Genomic DNA, 23,273 nt, shown 5'->3' on the forward strand with positions numbered 1-23,273 from the left:
AGCAGAATATACAGGGCCATGCAGGTCACTTTTAATGCCTTCTAAATCATCTTTAAATATCTCATCTCTAAGTGATTTTCAAATGCCCTTTAAAATTTCTGCAATATTAGAGCACAGTTAATGGGCAATAGCTACTCTGAAGTAATGTGAAAGACCTTTCAACATCTCAGTTACAGTTCGTTCATAATAACAAGCTCCAGACTACACTAACAATTCCTTTGCCTCAGAGCAGATTGTAAAATATTCAAAACAATCAGTGTGATTACCCTCCAGATATAAATATATGTGGGTGATACATGGGGTCTTAGTGTCTTTAACCCTTTTTTTGTACTCCTGTGAGGAAAAATCAGGCTTTGGCATCTTCACTGATATTTTGCAGGCTACTAATATGTTCTATGAAATGCAGTCTCTCAAGTAAGAAGAGAATAAATGAACTTTTGGAGTCATTGGCAGTTAAGCTTGAAAGATCATATAGATCTAGTGAGCTCCTGGAGGAATTGTGAAAGGAAAATAGGGCCCTTGTCTTTCAAAAAATAGAAATAACAATTACCCAAAAAGCAAAGCAATGTACCTCCTTCCACAGGCAGGGCAGTCAAGACCCTTGCCCTCCATGAACAGAGTGAACATGCCACTTGGATATGTTGAATGAGCATCAAAAGAGGGCAAAATTGTTAACTACTCTCGGGACAGTGATGACACTGACATGAGAACAGCAGCTTTCTGCAGAAAAAAAACACCAAGGAACTTGAAGGTTCATTTGCAGTGAAGAAAACCACAACCAAGTAGACAACACTATCACCTTAAGGAAAATGCTCCTTGTGAAATGCTTCAGTTTGCTTTTAATACTTTTAATCATTTACAAAAACTATCTACAATACACTCAATCAGAATTTTACATCATCAGAATCACAGAATCACAGAATTAACCAGGTTGAAAAAGACCTCTAGGATCATGGAGTCCAACCTATCACCTAACCCTTCTAGTTAACTAAACCATGACACTAAGTGCCTCATCCAGCTTCCTTTTAAACACCTCCAGGGAAGGCGACTCCACCACCCCTCCTGAGCAGCCCATTCCAATGGGCAATCACTCTTTCTGTGAAGAATTTCTTCCTAATATCCAGCCTAAACCTGCCCTGGCACAACTTGAGACTGTGTCCTCTTGTTCTGTCACTGGTTGCCTGGGAGAAGAGACAAACCCCTGCCTCCTTTCAGGTAGTTGTAGACAGCAATGAGGTCCCCCCCTGAACCTCCTCTTCTCCAGGCTAAACACCCCCAGCTCCCTCAGCCTCTCCTCATAGGGTTTGTGTTCCAGGCCCCTCACCAGCCTTGTTGCCCTTCTCTGGACACATTCAAGCTCCTCAACATCTTTCTTAAATTGAGTGGGCCGAATTGGACTCAGTATTCAAAGTGTGGCCTAACCAGCACTGACTACAGAGGCAGAATGACTTCTCTGGTCCTGCTGATGACACTAGTCCTGACACAGGCCAGGATGCCATTGGCCTTCTTGGCCACCTGGGCATACAGCTGGCTCATGCTCAGTCACCTGTTGACCAGTACTCCCAGGTCTCTGCTTGGCTGCTCTCCAGCCACTCTGTCCCCAGCCTGTAGCACTGCATGGGGTTGTTGTGGCCAAAGAGCTGGACCCAGTACTTGGCCTTGTTAAAACTCATGGTGCTAGTCTGTACCCATCTATCCAGCCTGTCCAGGTCCTTCTGCAGAGCCCTGCTGCCCTCTAACAGATCGACACATGCTCCCAACTTGGTGTTGTCTGCAAACTTACTGATGGTGGACTCAGAAACCAGCAAGTGTGTCATTGCAAACCATGGTGGACATAGCTGGCAATTCCTCTGCTTATAAATCTGATGCTGGCTTTTATAAGCCCTTGCTGAAGTCATGGTGATGAGGCTGTTACTTCATAACTGCATACTGCAGTTTTATGGCTTGTAAATTCTCTGCTGAACTGTGGAAAACAGAAGAAGGCAGAATGGCTGTAGAGGAAGATTGCTGCAAAAATCTGCCATCCAGAGAAGAACTCCACACTTCACACAGCTTCAGTAGGCACCAAAGATTCAAAAACTATTGCACAATGCAGGGCAAAAATGGTGAAATGCCTTTTGTCTCTGTTTTCTGCAATAGTTCAAGACTAGGATGAGAGCATTCAGAGGTTGTGCTGATCATCTTTAGTCCACCAAATACCATTTTGCTCTCAAAGATTTTTCAGTATACCCGAAGTTACTACAAGTCACATCTCAGCGTCTGGAATTTCTTGCATTATATTTATTGCAAAAGATAAAGGAGAGAAAAAGAAACTGCAATACAGCATTGCAGCATAGAAATGCATGAAGCAGAAGAAAGAGAAGAATTCACAGAGAAACACAGCAAAGCAGATTACAAAGCATAAAAGCTACATGCCCACCCCCAGGATATTTCAAGGCATACGTATTCTCAGATACTGTGCCTAAGCAAGTCTGGAGAAAACTGTTTTTGTCAATTAAAGGCAGATTTTTCTGTCACCAATGCTGAAGTGGTCATTTTATTCCCTGCCAAACTAGACTGCTCTGAAAGAAAAAAAGGTTTCTTTTTTATTATGATGATTCTAAACCAGTTACAGCTGTCTAACAAAACAGATGTGGGATGGCAGAAGTAGAGGAAAGTTCACTGGATCAACTCTAAAGGAAATAATTGTGAGACAATATGCTATTCTGGAACCCTGTCAGTGCAGAAACGCTAACAGCGTTCATGTGAACCCCCCCTGCCTTCCCAACAGCACGATCTGCTGACAAATGTAGGCGCTGTTGAATTGTATTTGCTTGCTCCTGGAAGGTACTGATGCTGTGTGTGCTGCTGTGGTGCTCAGAATTTTAATGCTGCACTATTGCAAGAAGGAAGAAACACATCACATCCTTACCAGGATGGTGTCCTGCCCCTCCCTCCCATAATTTTCCTCATCTTTTTCATTTCATGCAGTCAAACTGAGTGTGTGCAAATGAAGAAAAGCAGTCTTCCTTTTCCATTTCCCATTATCTTGTAGGGTATACCCTATATATTATATGGAATATTTACTCACCGTGCAATCAGAGTACTTATTCAGAGTCAACACATCCAGCCACCAGAGCTCAAGGGAACATATTTGAGCTATCTTTAAATTAGCTATCTCAGTAGTGATAGCAGGATAGCTACCGTAACACACAGTGCAACACAGCATGCTGAGTATTGCAGCTGCTTGAGAGTTACCACAGATATTTCTTCTAAGAGAGATGCAATCTCAGCAGCATTTGCAGTGAGGGACTCTTACAAATATATATTTATTGGAACTATCACAAGTTCAGAAATGAAGAAGGGAGGATAATGAACTACAGAAATAGAAGGAGGGATGAAAAGCAACCTCAAGCAGTTGAAGGAAGAAAAACAGTAAATAAGCTTGCCTACTTCATCCCTTAAATTATTCAGCTTACTAAATAATTTTATTTACCAGATTAGAATGTAAAACAATCTCTTTTTTTTCCCAAGATGTGCTCAAATTGAAGCCAAGACATAAAAAATGAAGGGAAAAAAAAAGAGAAAAGTAAAAAGTAAAATTAATAGGATAAGGCTATCAGCTAAAGAGACTTCCCAAAGGCTTAAAGCTACATAGATATATGATGACAATGAATTTTGGAAGTCATTACCTTTAATAAAGTTTAGGACTCTGATGAAAGCTAATTTTGCAGTTTTGTGATGCAAATGTGTGGTTTTACATTTGGTAAAATTTTCTCCCTGGAAAGTGAAAAAAACATAGTCTTTCCTTTGGGTGAGAGAAAGTCCTGGTCAGTACAGGGGAAAGTCCTCAGATATGATGCATAAGCAACATCTAACTTTCCTATTTATTTCTTCAAGATAAGGAGATTTCAAAGTAACTAGTGCTGGGAATTAGTTCACATTTTGGAAGTCACATCAGATATCAGGTGCACAACATAACAGTAGAGGACAACATGACTTAGAAACTTTGAATTCTGCTATTGGTCAGCCTTGGTTGACTGAAACCATCATCTGAGCAACACAATGTTCTGGATCAGAGATCTTCACTCAAGGCAGCACACGTCGATAGATGAGCTGTCAGTCAGCTCTTTCTCCTCCTGTTTTGAGACTTATGATCTATCTACACAACTTAAAGGAACATTCATACTGATGTATTTTCAGTATTTCATGAACCTAATGTTCATTTTCAACCAGTTGGTTTAACCAGATCAACACATTATGAAGCCAAGAATCACTAGAACATATTATGAATGATCTGGAGGACTTGAACAAATGATGCTGAGAAAGTTTGAATCATATCCCAAAACTTGCATAAAGGCCCAAAACTGAATCCTCTTCTCTTATTCCAGTGGATTACTGCATGCCACAGGTCCTGTACAACCCAAGTAGAGATACGGAATAAAAACAAACCCAAAAGCCAGAGTCTATCAAAAAAGGTTTAGTTTACAATAGAAATGGTGCTATAAATATCCATGAAAAGCATTCCTGGCAAGTACTCATCAGAGGGAGTGCCACAGATCTAGAGAGAGATACTAAATACTGAAGCTTAATTTTCTAAAAGATATCAGATTTTTAGTATCTGTAGCCTCTAGAGACAAAAACATGCAAAAAAAAAAAGTGATCAAAACCTCAGATAGTCATAAAAACACTCTGGAGAAAAGGGATGATATTGAAGAATACAAATGTTTAGTGTTGTACTACGATCTGCACAGCTTCTTATCAGCAAAAAAATTACCTACCTGAATACAGCCTTGGGAAAACATTGTCCCCAGCTTCACCAAGGCTACTCAACTGAAGTCCATGAGCTCAGACAGATGAAGAAAAGATTGTGTCATGTAGTGTAATCCATCATTTATGAACCATGCTAGCGATATCCACTTGCAATAAGACACATATATGGAAATAGCTAAATAGGTTGTAACTGGTTAACTTTCTAGATTAAATTATCTTTCCCTTTTGAAAAAATTATCCTTTTTCAGCCTAGTGCAGCAAATTCATGGGTGACTATATATGTCTTCAGAGAACAGTAACATTAGAAATAATTATGAGCCATCTTAATTAATTAAAGCTGTTTTTCCACTCACTTAAGTTTTTAATCTATTGCTGCACTAGCCAACTGAGAATTGACACACTTACAGTAAGGAATTGCTTATATCACCACTGGCATTTTCTGAAAAAGCTAAGAGCCAAACACTGGCTCATCCCTGGGGAAGAATGCAGCTCTAGGAAAGAAAGTAGAACTAAACCTGGTAAAAGCAGTATCAGATGCAAGAGTCGAGGCATTTCTGTAATGGAGTCTCTTCCCAAAGCCCCGTTTCAGGAAGATGTGTGCCCATACTGGTACAAGTGATAGGACAGAATGAAATCGACATGCTATGCACACACAAAAGTCAACTGAACCAATCTGACCTCCCTGCAATATAAGGCAACAACAATATTGCTTCCATTATGTCCTTAATTTTGGTCTGTCTTTAAAATGTCTTTTCAAAATGACAGTTGATTGCATGCTCCACATTAAAAGCCACATTAGCTTCAAAGGATGTTTTTGCCAAGAGTAACTCTGCTGTAGTTCTGATACTGTAGGTGAGCTTGCACAGAATGGTAGGATAATACTCAGTGGATCAGAGAAGCAGTGTTCATGCAATAGCAACTACAGAATCAGAGGTCTCAGTACAAACATTCTGGACAAAGTCTTGTGGGAATCATGTGGATTTTCACTCATTCATTCAAGAAAAAAAAATGTGATAAAAGCTATCAATGGCTCAAGAAAATCTGACTCATCTCACAGGTAAACTTTAAAACTCTTATGTATGAGAGTGTTTTATTAATGCCCAGTGCTGTGGGGCCCAAGACTCATCAAGTAGAAAGGACTGCTTAAAAAATGTGACAGCTACAGGCAGCCTTAGATGCCTAACAGTGGAGGTCAGGTTCCTGAGAGGACAGAACAAGGTAAATTGTAGGATCACAGCTCTAAACTTCAGTAGAGAAGACTGTGCTCAGTGGCATGAAATCCATTTAGAAATCCAGGCACTAGTGGTGCACCCCATAGGTTGCTACTGGGACCTCCTAAATACTGTTTAACATCCCCCTCAGTTACCTGGATGCTGGGACAGAGAGAGCCCTCAGTAACTGCAGATGATACCAGCAACTAAACACATGACAGAAAACTGTGAGGAATGGCTTATACATTAGATAGATGTGCTGACATTGAGGAAGACCTCAAGAGGACGGAGAAATGGCCTGATAAAGATCTCCTGCAGTTCAACAAAGGGAAATGGTAAGTCTGCATCTGGGAAGGAATAACCTCAAGCACAAGGACAGGCTGGGATCAAACAATAATGTGTCCTTATGGCAAAGAAGGCCAACAACCTCCTGGGCTGCATTAAGCAAAGTGTTGTGAGCAAGTCAACAGAGATATCTTTCAATCCTTCCTTTTCCTTCAGCCCCGAAGCCACATCCGGAGTGCTGTGTGCAGTTCTGGGCTTCTTAGTGCAAAGGAGACATGGACATACTGGGGACAGTCCAGCAAATGGCCATAAAGTTGATTAAGGTCTTGAAGCATCTATCATATGAGACATGTGAGCTGTCATGTGAGCTGGGACTGTTCAGCCTGGAGAAGAGACAGCTCATGGGGATCTTATCAATATATATAAATATCTAATGGGAATTGTGCTAGTGTGAAGCAGGCTAGAATGTTTTGGTGAGAAGAACTAGATTACGGGTTGTAAAAAGAAAACAATGGTGATGTCTACTTCACTCATAGGCTTGCTGAGATGTATAAAAACATAAGTCAAAGCATAGATAACACACTCGGGCCATCACTCTCACTTGGGCTGCTGGCTGAGCTGCATCTCTCTAATCTCACTCTCCATTTTGTAGTAATTCACTTTGCTTCCTAATCCTCTGGCCGAACCTCCATTCTTCCCTGGGACTGGGGTAAGGTTGAGAGGGGTAGAGGGAAGGTGAAGGGATGTTTGAGAGCCCCTCCTGGGGACTCAGGTTTCTGGGAGGGCTGTTGTGTTTCTGTATTACCTTTTACCTTGTATATTTCTGTCTATAACTGTATATACTGTAAATATCTGCTTGTATATTGTGCCAGCTGTAAATAGAAGCTTCATTCATATTTCCAGAGCCAGCTGTGTGGTGATTTCTAAAGTGTGGGGGGGCAGGGAACACCCAAACCATCACAGGAGTGTAAAGAAGATGGAGACAGTCTTCTCAGTCGTTCACAGAGAAAAAGAGGTAATGGGCATAAACCAAAATGCACAAAATTTCCTTTAAACATCATTAAACTCCATTATTTTCTTCTTGAGGAAAGTCAGGTGCTGGAAAGGCTTGGTTGCAGAGACCTGCTCTAGCTGACCCCATTTTGAGCAGGCAGTTTGGACTAGATGAACTCCAGAAGTACCTTCCAACCTCAACTATTCTGTGATTACATGAATCTGTGATTCTGTTTTTCCTAGTATCCTGATACTTGGCTTCATACAGTGTGAAACTGCACTGTATTTTAAGAACACAACAGCAAAAAAAACCCACAGATGCTTGCACATACACAAGTTGAGTAGCAGATCTCTTTACAGGCATGAAATCTTGTGCATTTCTGACTGTGTGGAAACTGTTCCACAACCTCTGTTCTTTGGCCAAGTAAGAGAATTGACACAAGCTCCTACACAGCAGAAAAGCAGCTATTCCCTTACTCAGTGTTTTTCAGTCAAATCAAAAGAATAAAAGTGTGGTGGGCATGCTGCATGGATCAGGAATGTTGGAAAGCAAAGTGCCAGTGAGCAAACCACATCTGTAGCTCTGGAATATCATTTTACACTGTTCATGACTGGAATGTGCTAAAGCAGCATGGCCCAACTGGCAGCCAGTGAGTCAAACCCAGTGCCTCCATTCAGCCTGCTGCCTTTTCCCTGGGAAGCTCAAAGAATGGCTGGCTGAGGAACCAAGCACCTCCTCTCATGCTGGCTCACAGACCTCGGGACTCTGCTGGCTCTGAGGGAGCAGATGGAAAGAGGCTGCTCCTTCTGGGGGAGAGAAGGAATAATCTTTGTTTGCCAGTGGTGTAAGAAGCCTACCAAAGGAAGGAAAATGTGAGAGTGGGTTGCTGCTGTTCTGGAGTCGTGGGGAAGGCAGATGCTTGTGTTGGGAGGGTAAAGATAGGCAAATGCTGTTAGAAGAGCAGATGGTGTTTAAGATTAACACTCTCTGGGATCACACAGAATGGATCCAGAGAGCCAGATCACTCTGCAGAAGTGCATCTCCACAAATCCTTTCAAACAGTACTAGTGACGAAATGCTTTATGTCTAACATCACAGTCCTATGCTACTCAGTTTCTCACCCTTTCCCCCAAGAACAAGCATGTGGCCTCCCATCCCAGGCATGATGCCTGGCACTTCTGCTATGTGCATAGCTGCAACCACCCTGCAGTGCAATCACACATGCAGGGACACTGCATGGATGGAACTATCAATCTGGCAAGCCTCTTCCAAACCTGTATACTCTCTTCTTTCAGGTATTATTTAACCACTGCCTGTACTTTAATTGAATCCTGCAGATAGGAAGAATACTATGAATAATAAGAGGAGGTATTAACTTTTTGCCTACTGGTAGACCATTATAACTTTTACTGTCAGTCTCTGGTCCTCTCAAACTAAATTTTCAGGTTAAATTTCTTCACTACATTTTTCATCTACGCAAAATTGTGATGTAATTTTTCACAGGTATATGCAAATATTTCTGTATGTACAGACATAAGCAGTATTAGACAGAAGAGACAAAGTATCAGAATTTATATTAAAATGCTGTTAGTAACTTCACAAGTCCAAGAGAGAGTGTGTTGGACACAGACAGTCAGAGGAAAACGAAATGTGGATTCTATACACTTAATGTACCATAACTAAAAATGCACATAAAAACTGTGCTAGCCTTAAGACTCCTAGACAGCACAGTATTCTGGCTGAATGCATAACATTGTTTCCAGACAAGATTAACTCCAGGTCATAGAATCATAGAATCAAACAGGTTGGAAGAGACTTCCAAGATCATCCAGTCCAACCTAGCACCCAGCCCTAGTCAGTCAACTGGACCATGGCACTAAATGCCTCAGCCAGGCTTTTCTTCAACACCTCCAGGGACGGTGCCTCCACCACCTCCCTGGGCAGCCCATTCCAATGCCAATCACTCTCTCTGCCAAGAACTTCCTCCTTACATCCAGTCTATACCTCCCCTGCCACAACTTGAGATTCTGTCCCCTTGTTCTTTTGCTGGTTGCCTGGGAGAAGAGACCAACCCCCACCTGGCTACAGCCTCCCTTCAGGTAGTTGTAGACAGCAATGAAGCCACCTCTGAGCCTCCTCTTCTCTAGGCTAAACAACCCCAGCTCCCTCAGCCTCTCCTCATAGGGTTTGTGTTCCAGGCCCCTCATCAGCTTTGTTGCCCTTCTCTGGACACATTCCAGTACCTCAAAATCTCTCTTGAATTGAGGAGCCCAGAACTGGACACAGTGCACAAGGTGTGGCCTCACCAGTGCTGAGTACAGGGGAAGAATAACCTCCCTTGTCCTACTGGCCACACTGTTCCTGATTCAGGCCAAGAATGCCATCGGCTCTCCTCGCCACCTGGGCACACTGCTGGCTCCTAAATACAGCTTGCCTGTATGACAGACTCACAAAGGTAATTTCCCATCAAGTCTGAAGTGAGGTTCCCATCTGCTCTTCTCAACTGGAAGTACCTTTTTTACAATTATAAGCATCTGCTTGAAAATCTTTGCGAAACAGTAAGTTAGAGCATTATCACAGAACCACAGAATGCCAAGTTGGAAGGGATTCCAAGGATCATCTGCTCCAACTTTTCTAAATGATAGTGCAGTTTGAATGAGATGGAGTAGCATCCTCTCAAGCTGAGTCTTAAAACTTACAAATGGGGGGGCATCCACTACTTCTCTCAGGAGACTATTCCAGTGTCTAACGGTTCTCATTATGAAAAAATGTATTGGGAATTCCCATCGACATCTCCCCAGCAGTAAATTGTCCCCACTAGCCCTTGTCTTTTCCATGTGACTCAGTGTAAAAAGGAACTCTCCATTTACCCTTTATGTGCTGGTATATGGCAATAAGGTCTCCCCTAAGCCTTCTCAAGACTGAACAAACCCAGTTCTCTCAGCCCTTCCTCATAAGGAAGGTCTTTCAGTCCCTTCTCATGGCCCTTCTCTGGGAAACTTCCAGCCTGCCCACACCTTTTTTGTACAGTGAGGGACCAAAACTGCAGGCAGTACTCCAGATGTGGCCTGACAAGCACTGAGTGGAGTGGGACAATGAAATCTTTATCTCTGTTGGTATGCCCTTGTTGATGCAGCCCAGCATCCTGTTCAAGTTCTTTGCTGCTGCAGCACACTGTTCACTCATGTTGAGCCTGTGGCCCACCGAGACCATCATGTCCCTTCACACAGGGCTCCTCTCCAGCAAGGTGGATCTCATTCTGAGCTGCACTTCTTGGTTATGTTTTCCCAGGTGCTAGGCTCACCTGAGATGTAAATACCCTCTCCAGTTAGTGGCCCCACATTAGCAGCCCTAATGTGCCAGGATCCACAGCACCAGAGAATATTTTCTACCCCATGGGGATATTACCCGTGTCTAAAAGCTGAGACACCAGACAGAAAGGGTATTAAGGCCACACAGTAAAGACAGTGAGCTTTTGGTGGCTATCTGTCTTGCTCTGAAGAACAACTGGTATGGCAGACAGGGTGATGTGGCCTCAGCTGTCAGGAAGGGTAGAGTCCATGCAAGAGATGTCTGGAAACAGCTGGGAAACCTCCCCACAGCTTTTGTCCCATGATAAGCCTGCAATAAACCAATACTTTGTAAACCAAGTTAGTACCTGGATTTAGCGTGGACTTTCCTTCCAGTGACCCCTACAGTGCTGTATGATGATGAGAAAGTGCCATAGCTTCATTTTACATGGGGGAAACTGGCAGCATGTCTAATGGCAGTAAAAAATAAAATCCAGAGCTACAACCCTGGCTCCATGGTAATCCAAGAAGTTTCACACTAACATAACTGCAGTGACATTTCATTTAAACCTTCTGTGCATTCCTTTCAGTCTTTTTTATTTTTCTTTTGTATGAATTTGCTTTGGGTATTTGTTAGTATGTGGAAAGAACTATTCTCTAGGATTCCTTTTAGCAATGCCCACAGTCACTACATATTAGGGAAACAAACACCACTTCTGCACTTCTGAATTCAGGAGCTGCAAGGTAGATATAAAGAAAGATGAACACAGTGAGAAGCTGAGAGAATAAAAATAATCTGAAATTTAAAACCATAACCTGCAAAAAACTATTAACTACTTCTGTTTAAACTTGCAATGTACACGAGTAACACATCATTTGTCCATGATATCCTCTGAGCACACTGTCTCCTGGATCCACTAAGATCAGTTCCAGAAGCACAAAAATAATGCAGTGCCCATAATCACTCACATTGAGGCCTCTGAGGTGAAACACATGGCAATGTCAGCATCCTTATGCCTTAAGCAGTACCACTGCTGGTATTTGCAGCCTCATATAATACTCAGCACATTTTTTTCTGTCTTACCACTAGATTCTGGTGGAAGTCCTCTCATGTGACTAACTATAACACTGTCTTTGACCCCTCTCAATATCTACTCACAGCTTTCTGTTCCCTGACCCAATCACTTGAAGGATTCTGCTTTCACATTTCCATATAGTGCAGTCCAAATTTCAGCACAGCCCCAGGCCCTCCTCCAGCCCTGTGGACTCCCATGCCTGTCCACTAGCACTTAGATCCTGTTGTCATTATGGTGGTTTGGCACAACTTTATTCTGGTAAAACATTCACAGAAATGCCGTCGGACTATTGCTTGAGTAAGGGCTTTGAACAAAGCCTTGGATTTGGCTCACTGAAGTTAATCACATTGGAAGTAAATCAGTTCATGAATTCAAGCAAGGTGTCAAGATGCAACATCTAACATATAAGGTATTCAATAAAAGGCATTTATTGAATTAGAGTCACAGAGGGACACTGACTTCTCTTCTCACCATAACCAACCAGTGCATGCTCTCTTCTGACTCCAAACACAAAACTCCCCAAAATTCAAGACAACTAAACCCAACTAAAACCAGCAAAAATAAGCCAAACCAACACCATCACAGATCAGAAATCATTCTCAAAGACACTTGTGCTCCTAAAGGTAACACCATGCCTTTGAGCAACACAGAGACACATTACAGTAGCAGCAGCTAATTCATTTCAGATCACTACAGTGCTTTCAAGAGGGTGGTAAGGAACAATCCTTACATAAGGCAGCCCCACTCCATTTCTGGCAAACACTTGGAACAGGGTCATAGTTCATGCCCATGGGTAAAAGCAGCAGTGTTCACCACCACCTCTCTTCATGGGCAGAGGAGTAAAGCAGCTCTATTTAGCTGATGCAAGGACACATATGTAACATTGGCTCGATCTGATCAGCCTGCACTCAGCATCGTATGCTATCAAATACAGTGGGCATGCTGCAGGCTGTTTAAAAGCCACAATGATGGGACAACAAGCTCTTCAGTGATAGATGGCTCTAAACAAGCTCATGCATAAAATTAGAAGCAATCTGTAGAACTGTAATTTCCATTCTCCCATGCAATTGAAAGGAGGATGATTATCATAGCAGCAATTGCTATGGCTGCTATATAAAAAGGTCAACCTGCAATTTCATTACCTCCACCCCTCAATATATACACATATATCAAAGATCAAACCATTCACATTTCAAGAGCTTGTAACTCCTCCAGACATGTCATGTAGTATGACAAATCAGAGCTTAGAAGCACTTACTTGCCATAGTAAAACCAGAAGGTCTGTTTGTAGGTGTATTTGAAGTTGAGGAGATGTAATAAAACCTGGGTACATTTTAATGTCAGCTTGTTTCACACACTTGAGCAAAAGAGCTTTTACTTTTTTGTATTGAGAAATTTTGCACCCTATTAACCTTCTCTCTATTGTATCAGGAACACAAGCACAGAAACATTACTCTCCTGTGCAGGAACCAGAGATCAGACCTGTGACCAGGGACAGATCCTTCTCTTCAATCCTTTCACTCTCAATGCATTTGCAGAATGTATCCAACAGGAGTAAAATGTGTTATTAGAATCATCAAATCACACAATCAACCAGGTTGGAAGAGACCTCCAAGATCATCCAGTCCAACCTAGCTCCCAGCCCTAGCCAATCAACTAGACCATGGCACCAAGTGCCTCATCCAGGCTTTTCTTCAACACCTTCAGGGACGGTGACTCCACCACCTCCCTGGGCAGCCCATTCCAATGCCAATCACTCTCTCTGGCAACAACTTCCTCCTAACATCCAGCCTATACTTCCCCCGGCACAACTTGAGACTGTGTCCCCTTGTTCTGTTGCTGATTGTCTGGGAGAAGAGACCAATCCCCACCTGGCAACAGCCTCCCTTCAGGTAGTTGTAGACAGCAATGAGGTCCCCTCTAAGCCTTCCCTTCTCCAGGCTAAACAACCCCAGCTCCCTCAGCCTCAGTGATCCACCTTCAAGCTGGCATTGTCCCTTTAACACTGTAAAACCTTTTTCTGAAATAAAAAGCATGCTGTCTATTGGTTTCAATACACTTTGAAAATTTCTAAATGTCCTGTGATTGTGATTGGAGAATACTGAAATCTTTCACATAACAGCTTCACCATCTAAAAGACAGCAATGAGGAAATGATATACTAGTTTAATATGATACTCAGCTATGGTGTCCCACAAGACTATCAGTGAAAGTTTTGGTCAGGAACACTGCAATATTGCACCTTATGAGAAAGAAGGGAAAAAATGAGAGAATCTTCAATGCAATTACCAACTAAACTAAGAACAATGGCATGACAAGCTATGACACAGGAATTCTTTTGATTGCTTGAATTGCATCAGGTGCTCTCAAGCTTCAAGCAAAAAAACTTAACTTGGTGATATTCAGTTTCATGACCTTCTATTATAACCTGCTTATTTCACACCAAAACCTTTCAGATAAATCATAGAATCAGCCAAGGTTGGAAGAGACCACAAGGATCTCCTAGTTCCAACCCCCTGCTATGGGCAGGGACACTCTACCCTAGATCAGCCTGGCCAGAGCCTCATCCAGCCTGCCCTTAAACACCTCCAGGGATGCAGCCTCAACCACCTCCCTAGGCAACCCATTCCAGCCTCTCACCACTCTCATGCTGAACAACTTCCTCCTCATGTCCAGTCTGAACCTACCCACCTCCAGCTTTGCTCCATTCCTTCTAGTCCTGTCACTCCCTGATAGCCTAAAAAGTCCCTCCCCAGCTTTTCTGTAGGCCCCCTTCAGATACTGGAAGGCCACAAGAAGGTCACCTGGGAGCCTCCTCTTCTCGAGACTGAACAGCCTCAACTCCTTCAGTCTGTCCTCATAGGAGAGGTGCTCCAGCCTTGAGGATCATCCTTGAGGCCCTTCTCTGGACACACTCCAACATGTCCAACATCCCTCTTGCAATAAGGGCTCCAGCACTGGATGCAGTACTCCAGGTCGGGTCTCACCAGTGCAGAGTAGAGAGGGAGAATCACCTCCCTCAACCTTCTGGCCATACTTCTCTTGATGCAGCCCAGGATCTGGTTGGCCCTCTGGGCTGCAAGTGCACACTGCTGGCTCATGTTGAGTTTCTCATCAACCAGCACCCCCAAGTCTCTCTCCTCAGAGCTGCTCTCCAGCCACTCACTGCCCAGTCTGTAGTTGTGCTTGGGATTGCCCCGACCCAGATGCAGGACCCTGCACTTGGTCTTGTTGAACCTCATGAGGTTGGCTTGTGCCCACCTCTCCAGCCTGCCCAGGTCCCTCTGGATGGCATCCCTGCCCTGTAGCCTGTCTGCTGCACCACACAGCTTGGTGTCATCAGCAAACTTGCTGAGGTTGCACTCAGTGACTCTGTCCATGTCACCAACAAAGATGTTGAACAAAACTGGTCCCAGGACTGATCCCTGAGGGACTCCACTTGTCACTAGCCTCCCCTTGGACATGGACCCACTGACAGCCACTCTTTGGGTGCGGCCATCAAGCCAGTTCTTTATCCATCTCGTGGTCCACCCATCAAGCCCATCTTCACCAGCTTGGAGACCAGGATGTGGAGTGGGACAGTGTCAAAGACCTTGCTCAGGTCCAGCTAAATGCCATCAGTTGCTCACCCCTCATCTATTAATGTTGTGACCTGTTCATAGAAGGCCACCAGGTTTGTCAGGCAGGATTTGCCCTTGGTGAAGCCATGCTGATTGTAGCCAATCACCTCTTCACTATTCTTCTGTCTCAGTAGTGCCTCCAGGAGGATCTGCTCCATGATCTTACTGGGCACAGAGGTGAGACTGACTGGCCTGGAGTTCCCTGGCTCATCCTTCCTCCCCTTTTTGAAAATGAGAGTTCTGTTTTCCCTTTTTCAGTCAGTGGAGACTTCACCAGACTGCCATGACTTTTGGAATATAATAGAGAGGGGTTTAGTAACCTCATCTGCCAGTTTTCTCAGCACTTGTGGGTGTATCTCACTGGCTCCCATGGACTTGAACACTCTCAGGTTCTTCAAGTGATCAGGAACCTGATTTTCACTTGTGATGGGCAGCTCTTCCTTCCAGTCCCTGCCATTATCTTCCATGGCTCCAGGAGTGTAGCTGGAAGCCTTTTCAGTGAAGACAGAGGTGAAGAAGTCGTTGAGAACCTCAGCCTTTTGCATGTCACTTGTGACCATTTCACCTGTTTCCTTTCTGAGGGGGCCCACACCTTTCGTAGTCTTCCTTTTACCATTAATATACCTGTAGAAATTCTTGGTCTTCCCTTTGACCTCCCTGGCTAGATTCAATTCAAACTGTGTCTTGGCTTTCCTAACCAGATCTCTAGCTGGTTGGGCAGCTTCTTTATATCCCTCCCATTCTAGCTATTCTTCCTTCCACTCCTTGTAGAGTTTCTTTTTGTGTGACAGCGTGTCCAGGAGCTCCTTGCTCAGCCAGGCAGGCCTCTTAGAATTCTTCCCTGCTTTCCTCTTTGTTGGTATGCATTGCTCCTGGACACAGAGGAGGTGATCCTTGAATCCCAGCTATCCTGGGCCTCTCTTCCCTCTAGGCCTTCATCCCATGATACTCTGGCCAGCAGATCCCTGAAGCAATCAAAGTCTGCATGCCTCAAGTCTGGGGTCGTAAGCTTAGAATATGTCCTCCTGGTTGCTCTGAGGATCTTAAATTCAACAGCTTCATGGTCACTGCAGCCAAGGCTGTCCCTAAGCCTCACATCAGTCACCAGCCCTTCCCTACTGGTGAGAGCAAGGTCCAGAACAGCACCTTTTCTTGCTGGTTCCACTACCATCTAGAGGAGGAAGCTGTCATCTATGCAATCCAGGAACAACCTGGATTGCTGATGCCTTGCTATGTTGTCTTTGCAGCAGATGTCAGGGTGGCTGAAATCCCCCATGAGCACCAGGGCTTGTGACCTGGAAGACACTTCTATTTGCCTGTGAAGGGCTTCATCTGCTTGGTTCTGCTGGTCAGGTGGCCTGCAGCAGACCCCTACAGTAACATCACCCTCCCCTGTCTTCCCTTTAATTTATTTAAGTTAAATGTATCAGTCAAGTTACTTTGGTGGCATAAAACTGGTCTGGAATGCATTCTGTTGCAATGCCTTCTGTTACACAGCAACAATATACTACAGGTCAGGCACTGACATAATTTCCATCAAAAATGTACATTTACTCTTGACTCCAAACACAGTATGTTTTTAAATTACTGTTAGGTCATTATACAAAACATCATGAAATCTTAACTTTCTTTTTAGAAGATCAAACAATGCATGGAGGCCGAGTAAGGATCTAGATTTTGGTAGATTTGGTAGATATTTTGGCAGGAAAAAAAAAAAGCAGAAACAGGGCAGAAAACATTTGTTACATCTGAGGCTTCCTACAAGCCAAACTGGCTGATACTTACTATTCATTCAATCCTAAGAATGATAAAGGTCTTTATTTGACTGCGCAAGGGACAGGAGCATGGTCTGAGAATTTTGGCCTACTCTGCCTTCATACATATTGCCTCACATTCCAAGTGAAGAAGACAAAGGTCACCCTGCTCCAGGAGAAAAAAAACATGTTATTGGGTGCATAGGAGTAGTCTTTGGATATTCAGAAAAATCTCCACCACTTTCAAAGTCGATCTGTACAAAATCTGTTCCAGTAAATTAAGACTGGGAAAGAACAGAAAGCCACTATCTCTAAATTCACCGAAGCAGAGTAGAAACATGTTCCATGTAACAGCAACAAATGAGCAAGAGCATACTAGCAGATCTGTGCAACAACAGAGATGTTACCACATTATATGGCACTATTTTAGATTAATGACAGAATGTAATTCTCCAACAGTCCCCAAAATGCTTCTCATTATTAACATTGTACACAGAACTGGCCAATAAGGACCTCAATGAAGCTGTAGTGGAAGGAGAGGTTTAAAATGTTCTTTGTCCCAAGTGGCCATCAGGCTCTTCTTCCACTGTTCTTATGCAGACCTCATTACCTACAACCTTCAAAACACCTCTGTGATTTATCCATTCATAGGATTTAACAGCAAGCTACTATTATTGAACCAGTGCTATACTGACTTCCCCATAATTAGTTTAAGAGAAGAAACAGAAACTCATATCAGGAATTAAAGTCTGATGAAGTTTTTGATGAGTAAGAACTCACAGGAACTGTATTTTGATTTCCAGTCTACGTCTGGCATCAAGAGAACAAAAAGGTCTCACCTTAATTATGCTGTAGTGTCTAAGTGCTGTCTGAGATGGGTACTTTGTCTGAAGTGTTAAATGCTTTGGCAAAAGCTAGCTCTTTTTTTCTCTCTCTTGTCCTTCCTTCCTTCCTTCCTTCCTTCCTTCCTTCCTTCCTTCCTTCCTTCCTTCCTTCCTTCCTTCCTTCCTTCCTCCCTTCCTCCCTTCCTTCCTCCCTTCCTTCCAAGTTCCTTATGATTTCCTTCCTTTCTTTCCCTATGAGGTCCAAGTTCCTTCCAACTTTCGTTTCTCCCTCTCTCCCTTCCAAATTCCTTCCTTCCAAATTCCTTCCCGTCTTCCGAATTCCTCCCTCCCTTCTGAATTCCTCCCTTCCTAATTCCTTCCTTCCTCCCAAATTCCTTGCTCCTTTCCTCCCAAATTCCTTCCAAATTCCTTCCTTCCTTCCTCTTTTCCTCCTTTATTCCCTTCCTCCCCTCCCTTCCTGTCCTTTCCTTCATCCCCCTCCCCCCCCCCCTTTCCTTCCTTTCTTTGTTCACATTTTAATGTATATATTTCAATAGCATGCTTATATGCTAAGAATAAAAGAAAAATGTACTGTGGTTGAAGTCTGGCATGCGTTTGGGAACCTAAAACACCACTCCTGCAGAGGACACGTTGGCAGCGTCTCAGTTATAACACACAAGTTATTTCTACTATAATATAATGCAGAGATTTCAAATATTTCAAACATTTAGAATTTATGGACAAGCACAATGCTTTTAAAAAGCCACTGTGTTAAGTTTGATGCATTTATGGGGTTGAGGGACCCCAAAGGGCAGGCACTTCATCTACCATGGGATAGCAGAGTGCTTCTGCTCAGAACGGTGACACAGTTCTAGCACACAGTTTTACATTCAGCTGTAGAATTTTGGGCTCCAACAGAAGGGTGAATTTTTACTACCCCATGCCTAATACAGCTTTGTCTTCAAAAAAAGATCAACGTATATTTATATCCTTTAATTCTTCTTTTCCTCACAACAAAAACAAGTTAGTGGCTTTTTTTTTTTTTTTTTTTCCTAATAAGAATATTTCTTTTTAGGAAATATCCTGTAAATAAACAGCCTTCTAAATGTGTAAATTCCACAAATTAGGTACTATGTACCCTGGATTTTTGCTTCAGAATAACAATTTTGCACAGTAGGTGCAATTTCTTCTTGAGCACAGAGTACTATTAAATTAACAGTAACACTTGCTAGAAAAATAGTAAAGCACTTAGCTAGACTATTTTATGTGTAAAGATGGGACAAAAAAATCTTGAAGAAAACAAAACATGATGATAACATGTCTCATTGTTTTCATTAACAGTCTAAATTACAAATAAAACTAAGCATGTAACTCTTTAAACAATGAAAATGCTATCAAAGTTTTAAAAAAGAATAAATCCTGAATATATTTAACATTAGTTCACTTAAGACTTCCTGAAATGCAAAGGAAACCTGCTTATCTACCTGTGGAACTAGCAGCTCTTAAATATGAATGTGCTTTTTTTTCACTCTGTGCAAGGAAGTACCTAAACCATTCACCACCCACACAGCCACACTTTCATGCCCTTGCTAGAACACAGCTTTATTTTTGCCATTTTATCAAGCCTCAGCCTTGGTACTATGAAATCAACCTGAAGCTTTCCTTGTTGCCACCAGAGCACCAATACCTAGTGGATGGTTCATACCACTTAGTGGAGATACCAGCTCTAGGACTCCAAGAATGACCTTACAGAGGTGGGTAGGTCTTTCCATCAACTGTGGAGAAAGGTTGCAGAAGCTTTTCCTGTGTTGGATGATTAATTTTAAAATATCCAGAGCCAGTCTGAGCAGGAGACTGTCTGACCAGTCATCCCAAAGGAACAACGAGCACAGTAACCACCTAAAGTTGGCCAGTGGTAGTCTTAAGATGCTCACTGGGCTACCATTTCATATGGAATGGAACAGCCCTACAGAAGCATTTACAGCTCTGACTTCTTAGAAACAGGTGGTTTAGCAACAACTCCATAACTACTTAAGGGAAGCTATGGAGGGAGGTGGGATAGAGCGGACACAGTAACAAAAGTAGTGTGCATGGGCCTTGAAGTGACCCTCACGCCTCAAGTGATTTTCATCCTTCCTTGATTATATCCTTCCTGGCTTACCCAAAATCACTTTACCATGTCTCCTCTCTGCAACCTCCTTCCCAGCTGCTAATGTGAAAGATGTCTAAACAGCAGACTGTGTCCCACCAGATTCACTCTGCTACCAACACCGGTATTTTGCAGTGTAGGAAATAGATGTCAGTGACACCAATACAATCCTACAGTTTCATCTATTGTTTCTTCCACATAACCTTAATCATGTTATGTCAGCGAGGCCATTCCCTTACAGCAGGAGCTGTTCATATGAATAAAGGTCACTTACTTGACTTCAAATGCAGAAGAATAAGACTATAAGATATAAGACTAGCACAGCTATTTGAGCCACTTTGGGCTGTGAGAGCTCTATGATCACCTTATTAGAAGACAAGAGAGTGCCTTGCTGCAGCACCAACTTCATTATATCTTAGACTATATACATGTTTTGCTTTATATAGTTAAGAAGAGGAAAAACTAAAGGCACTCCAATTTAGTCCAACTATTCACTGAGACATGAAGAATCTCACACCTCATGAAGGTAATGAAAAATAAACAGGAGTCATATACTATTCTGTGAACAAGCCATGTTTTTGAATGGTCTGGCAGTCGTTTCTGCCTACAAACAGGCTGTAATTGCTGCTTCTCAGCTGGAGTGAACCTCTAGCCTGGTGCCTGACCCTGTGCTCACCCTGACTTTCATCTTTTATATTGGCTTAGCAGACAAGGCAGCTTTATAAAATTTGTGCCTAACACATTTTGGTACGGCATCACAACTTAATACTGTTTTGTTTTTGTCATGATTCTCATAACTCTGGCCACTTCTGTAGTTTCACTCACTATAACTATCTGGTATCATCCAGGGATCGAAATGAGCAAGTGGTATGCTGCTTGTAAAAAAAAAATAAATAAAATAAAAATCCCCAAAAGCCTCCTTCAGGCCAAAGCAAATTCATCCTCTGCCCTTGAGCTGAGCTCTCCTCGTTCTTGGTCTCTCCAGGCTTGAGTCTGGAGGCAGAGATTGGCTCCATGTGTCAAAGGAAAAGCTGCCAGCCCTCAGCGAGGCTGGAGGCTGGAAGAGAGCCCAGAAGAGACCTCAGCAGCAGGCGTGATGGCTGGGACTTATGACAGAGGTGGAAAAGTTGGAACTTCCAGAGCAACTAGAATGAGAAAGCTGGCAGATCTGCAGCTAAACAAGATCTGACACAGATATTTTGGCCACTGTTGGCTCATTGGTTTGGAAACAGAAAGAATAGAATTTCTCAACAAGAAAAGCCACAATGAGATCAACACAGTGTTAGAGAGGAATGTAGGCTCTTGCAAAGACGCAGGATTTCTAAGCAACAAATTCCAGGAAAAGGTAAAGCTGATGTTTGGTAGGAGATGACTGCTGATCAGAAATATTTAACTGTCTTGTTTATGTCATGCAACTACCCCTGATCAAAACCTCTCTCTGAGTTGAACAGGCCACTCTCTTGCAACGTTTGAGTACAAAACAGGTGTCAGCTTGAACAGACACAGAGAATTTCCTCTCCTCTAATAAAGCAGAAAACAAGCATGTGTTCCAATCTAAAGCAGAAGTATCTATGGGATGTGTTAACTTTTAAATGAACTAAGTTGGATGTCGTAAATTTCCACTTGAATGTGCCATTTTCCAGATATCTTCTTTCCTACACAAGCTCAGGACAATTGCAAGGAGTAAAATAGCTGTCAAAACAAAACTAAAATAAAAATGGTCTTCATCAGTACAAGGCAATCCCTGTCTTCTGTTAAGCTCTGGAAATTCTACAGCAGTGAACAGGAGGTCATATTCTGAATTTTGTTGTGGGGTCTGTTGTGGACATGTGATAAAGCTACTGAATTCCTAGCCTGTGCTGTTCCTGTGTCAGGGGACTGCCCTCCTTGCCTAACTGACGCATGTTTGTGGCACTTGGAAGCTGACAGGAGAGCACATGCAGACTGTGTCAGGGATGAGAATCAGCTGCTATAACTCGCTGTGTTCAGATGCTAGAAGGCAGCTGGCTTCAGCCCTTTTGTACCAAGTAAGGCAGTGGAGACGAGTGCCAGAGGGAAAATGCAGTACTTTAAGAGCTCCATATAGCCTCTACTCCTCTGTTCCCTTGATCCTCATTAAATGTTTGCTCAATCCATCAAATTTATTCAGCTATTGTTCTCCCAGATTAGATGTCTTACAGGGACTCTGACAACACAACCATTTCTGATGAACATCTGGGATCTCCAACAATAAATTGCAGAAAAAAATATCACAAAGTACAGAACAAAAGAGGAAGAAATGAAGGAAGACATGAGGACATACAGACCATAGACCACAAGACATGGAACCTCTCTTTTTCATGCCCATGAACAAATAAGAAAAGCTACAAAGCTAATTTGAATGAGCACTACTCTGTAGACTGCTTTGAAGAATACATATTGTTTCAGAGGAGCAGTATTCATGCACCATAAGAAAAAAATGAGATGAAACTGATGAAACAGAAATAATTTACAGCCTCATAAAGGTTGACTGTATTTGTAGATGTTGGAAATAATGCCGGAGATGGTAAAGTGGACATGCATGGCTCAAACTGCCATGAACACATGATTCTATCTATTGCCCTCCTGATCTCATTCCAAGAAAGCCTTCAGAGAAGACCATATCTAAACAAAAAGATTAACTAAGAAAAAAATATACTGGCAACTGAACAGGTGCTTAGGGATCTCACACCTCTGCACAAGCTTTAGCTATTTGTGGCCTAAGATCTAGAAAGTGATGGACCCTGGCTCTTCAAGTTGTCTCAACCAAGTACAGGTGAGTGAGGCTAACCTAAGAAAAGACCAAATAGAATCTAACTGGTATTTGTTTAAATTATGCTACTGCATATGAATGAATATTTAAAGTCCAACTGAAAACAATTATATCTACCAAAACATAAAAATTTAATACTTCTTTTCTTGTCTGAATAATTGAATCAGTACATGCTTGTCAAAGTTTTAAAACAAGTCAAATATCTAGAGTGGTTTATTGGTAACAAGTTAAATGGAAGATACTTGTTAAGCATCTAGAATAAGAAGTTCTAAAACAGATTATGACAGTGCTAGTCTTTTCTGCAAATAAAGATAATGTATCTTTCTTGACAGTTTATTTAAATATTTTTGGTTCACTGAATAATTAATTTCAAGTTGAAACTAAGAGCTGAGGGGGAAAAACTCACGCAGTAAACCAAAATCCTTCAGAGACAGTTTGCTTTCTAATTTCATCTTGTGAATAGAAGTGCTGCAGTTCTAAAACCTTGAAGGCAGTTATCAGAAATAAACAGACCAAGCCATTAATTGC

At 42.5% G+C, this 23,273-nt stretch overlaps 1 protein-coding gene and 1 pseudogene across 4 annotated transcripts in view; both read right to left on the bottom strand.

The window, feature by feature from the left end:
• The window catches only part of PDGFD (platelet derived growth factor D), a 164,430-nt gene that overhangs the window by 104,161 nt on the left and 36,996 nt on the right, over positions 1–23,273 (bottom strand). The gene's annotated exons all lie outside the window — the stretch shown is intronic.
• LOC135193243 (uncharacterized) lies at positions 4,586–15,787 on the bottom strand (annotated as a pseudogene).

The sequence above is a fragment of the Pogoniulus pusillus genome, chromosome 3 (genome assembly GCF_015220805.1).
Source record: "Pogoniulus pusillus isolate bPogPus1 chromosome 3, bPogPus1.pri, whole genome shotgun sequence".
Classification (NCBI taxonomy): Eukaryota; Metazoa; Chordata; class Aves; order Piciformes; family Lybiidae; genus Pogoniulus; species Pogoniulus pusillus.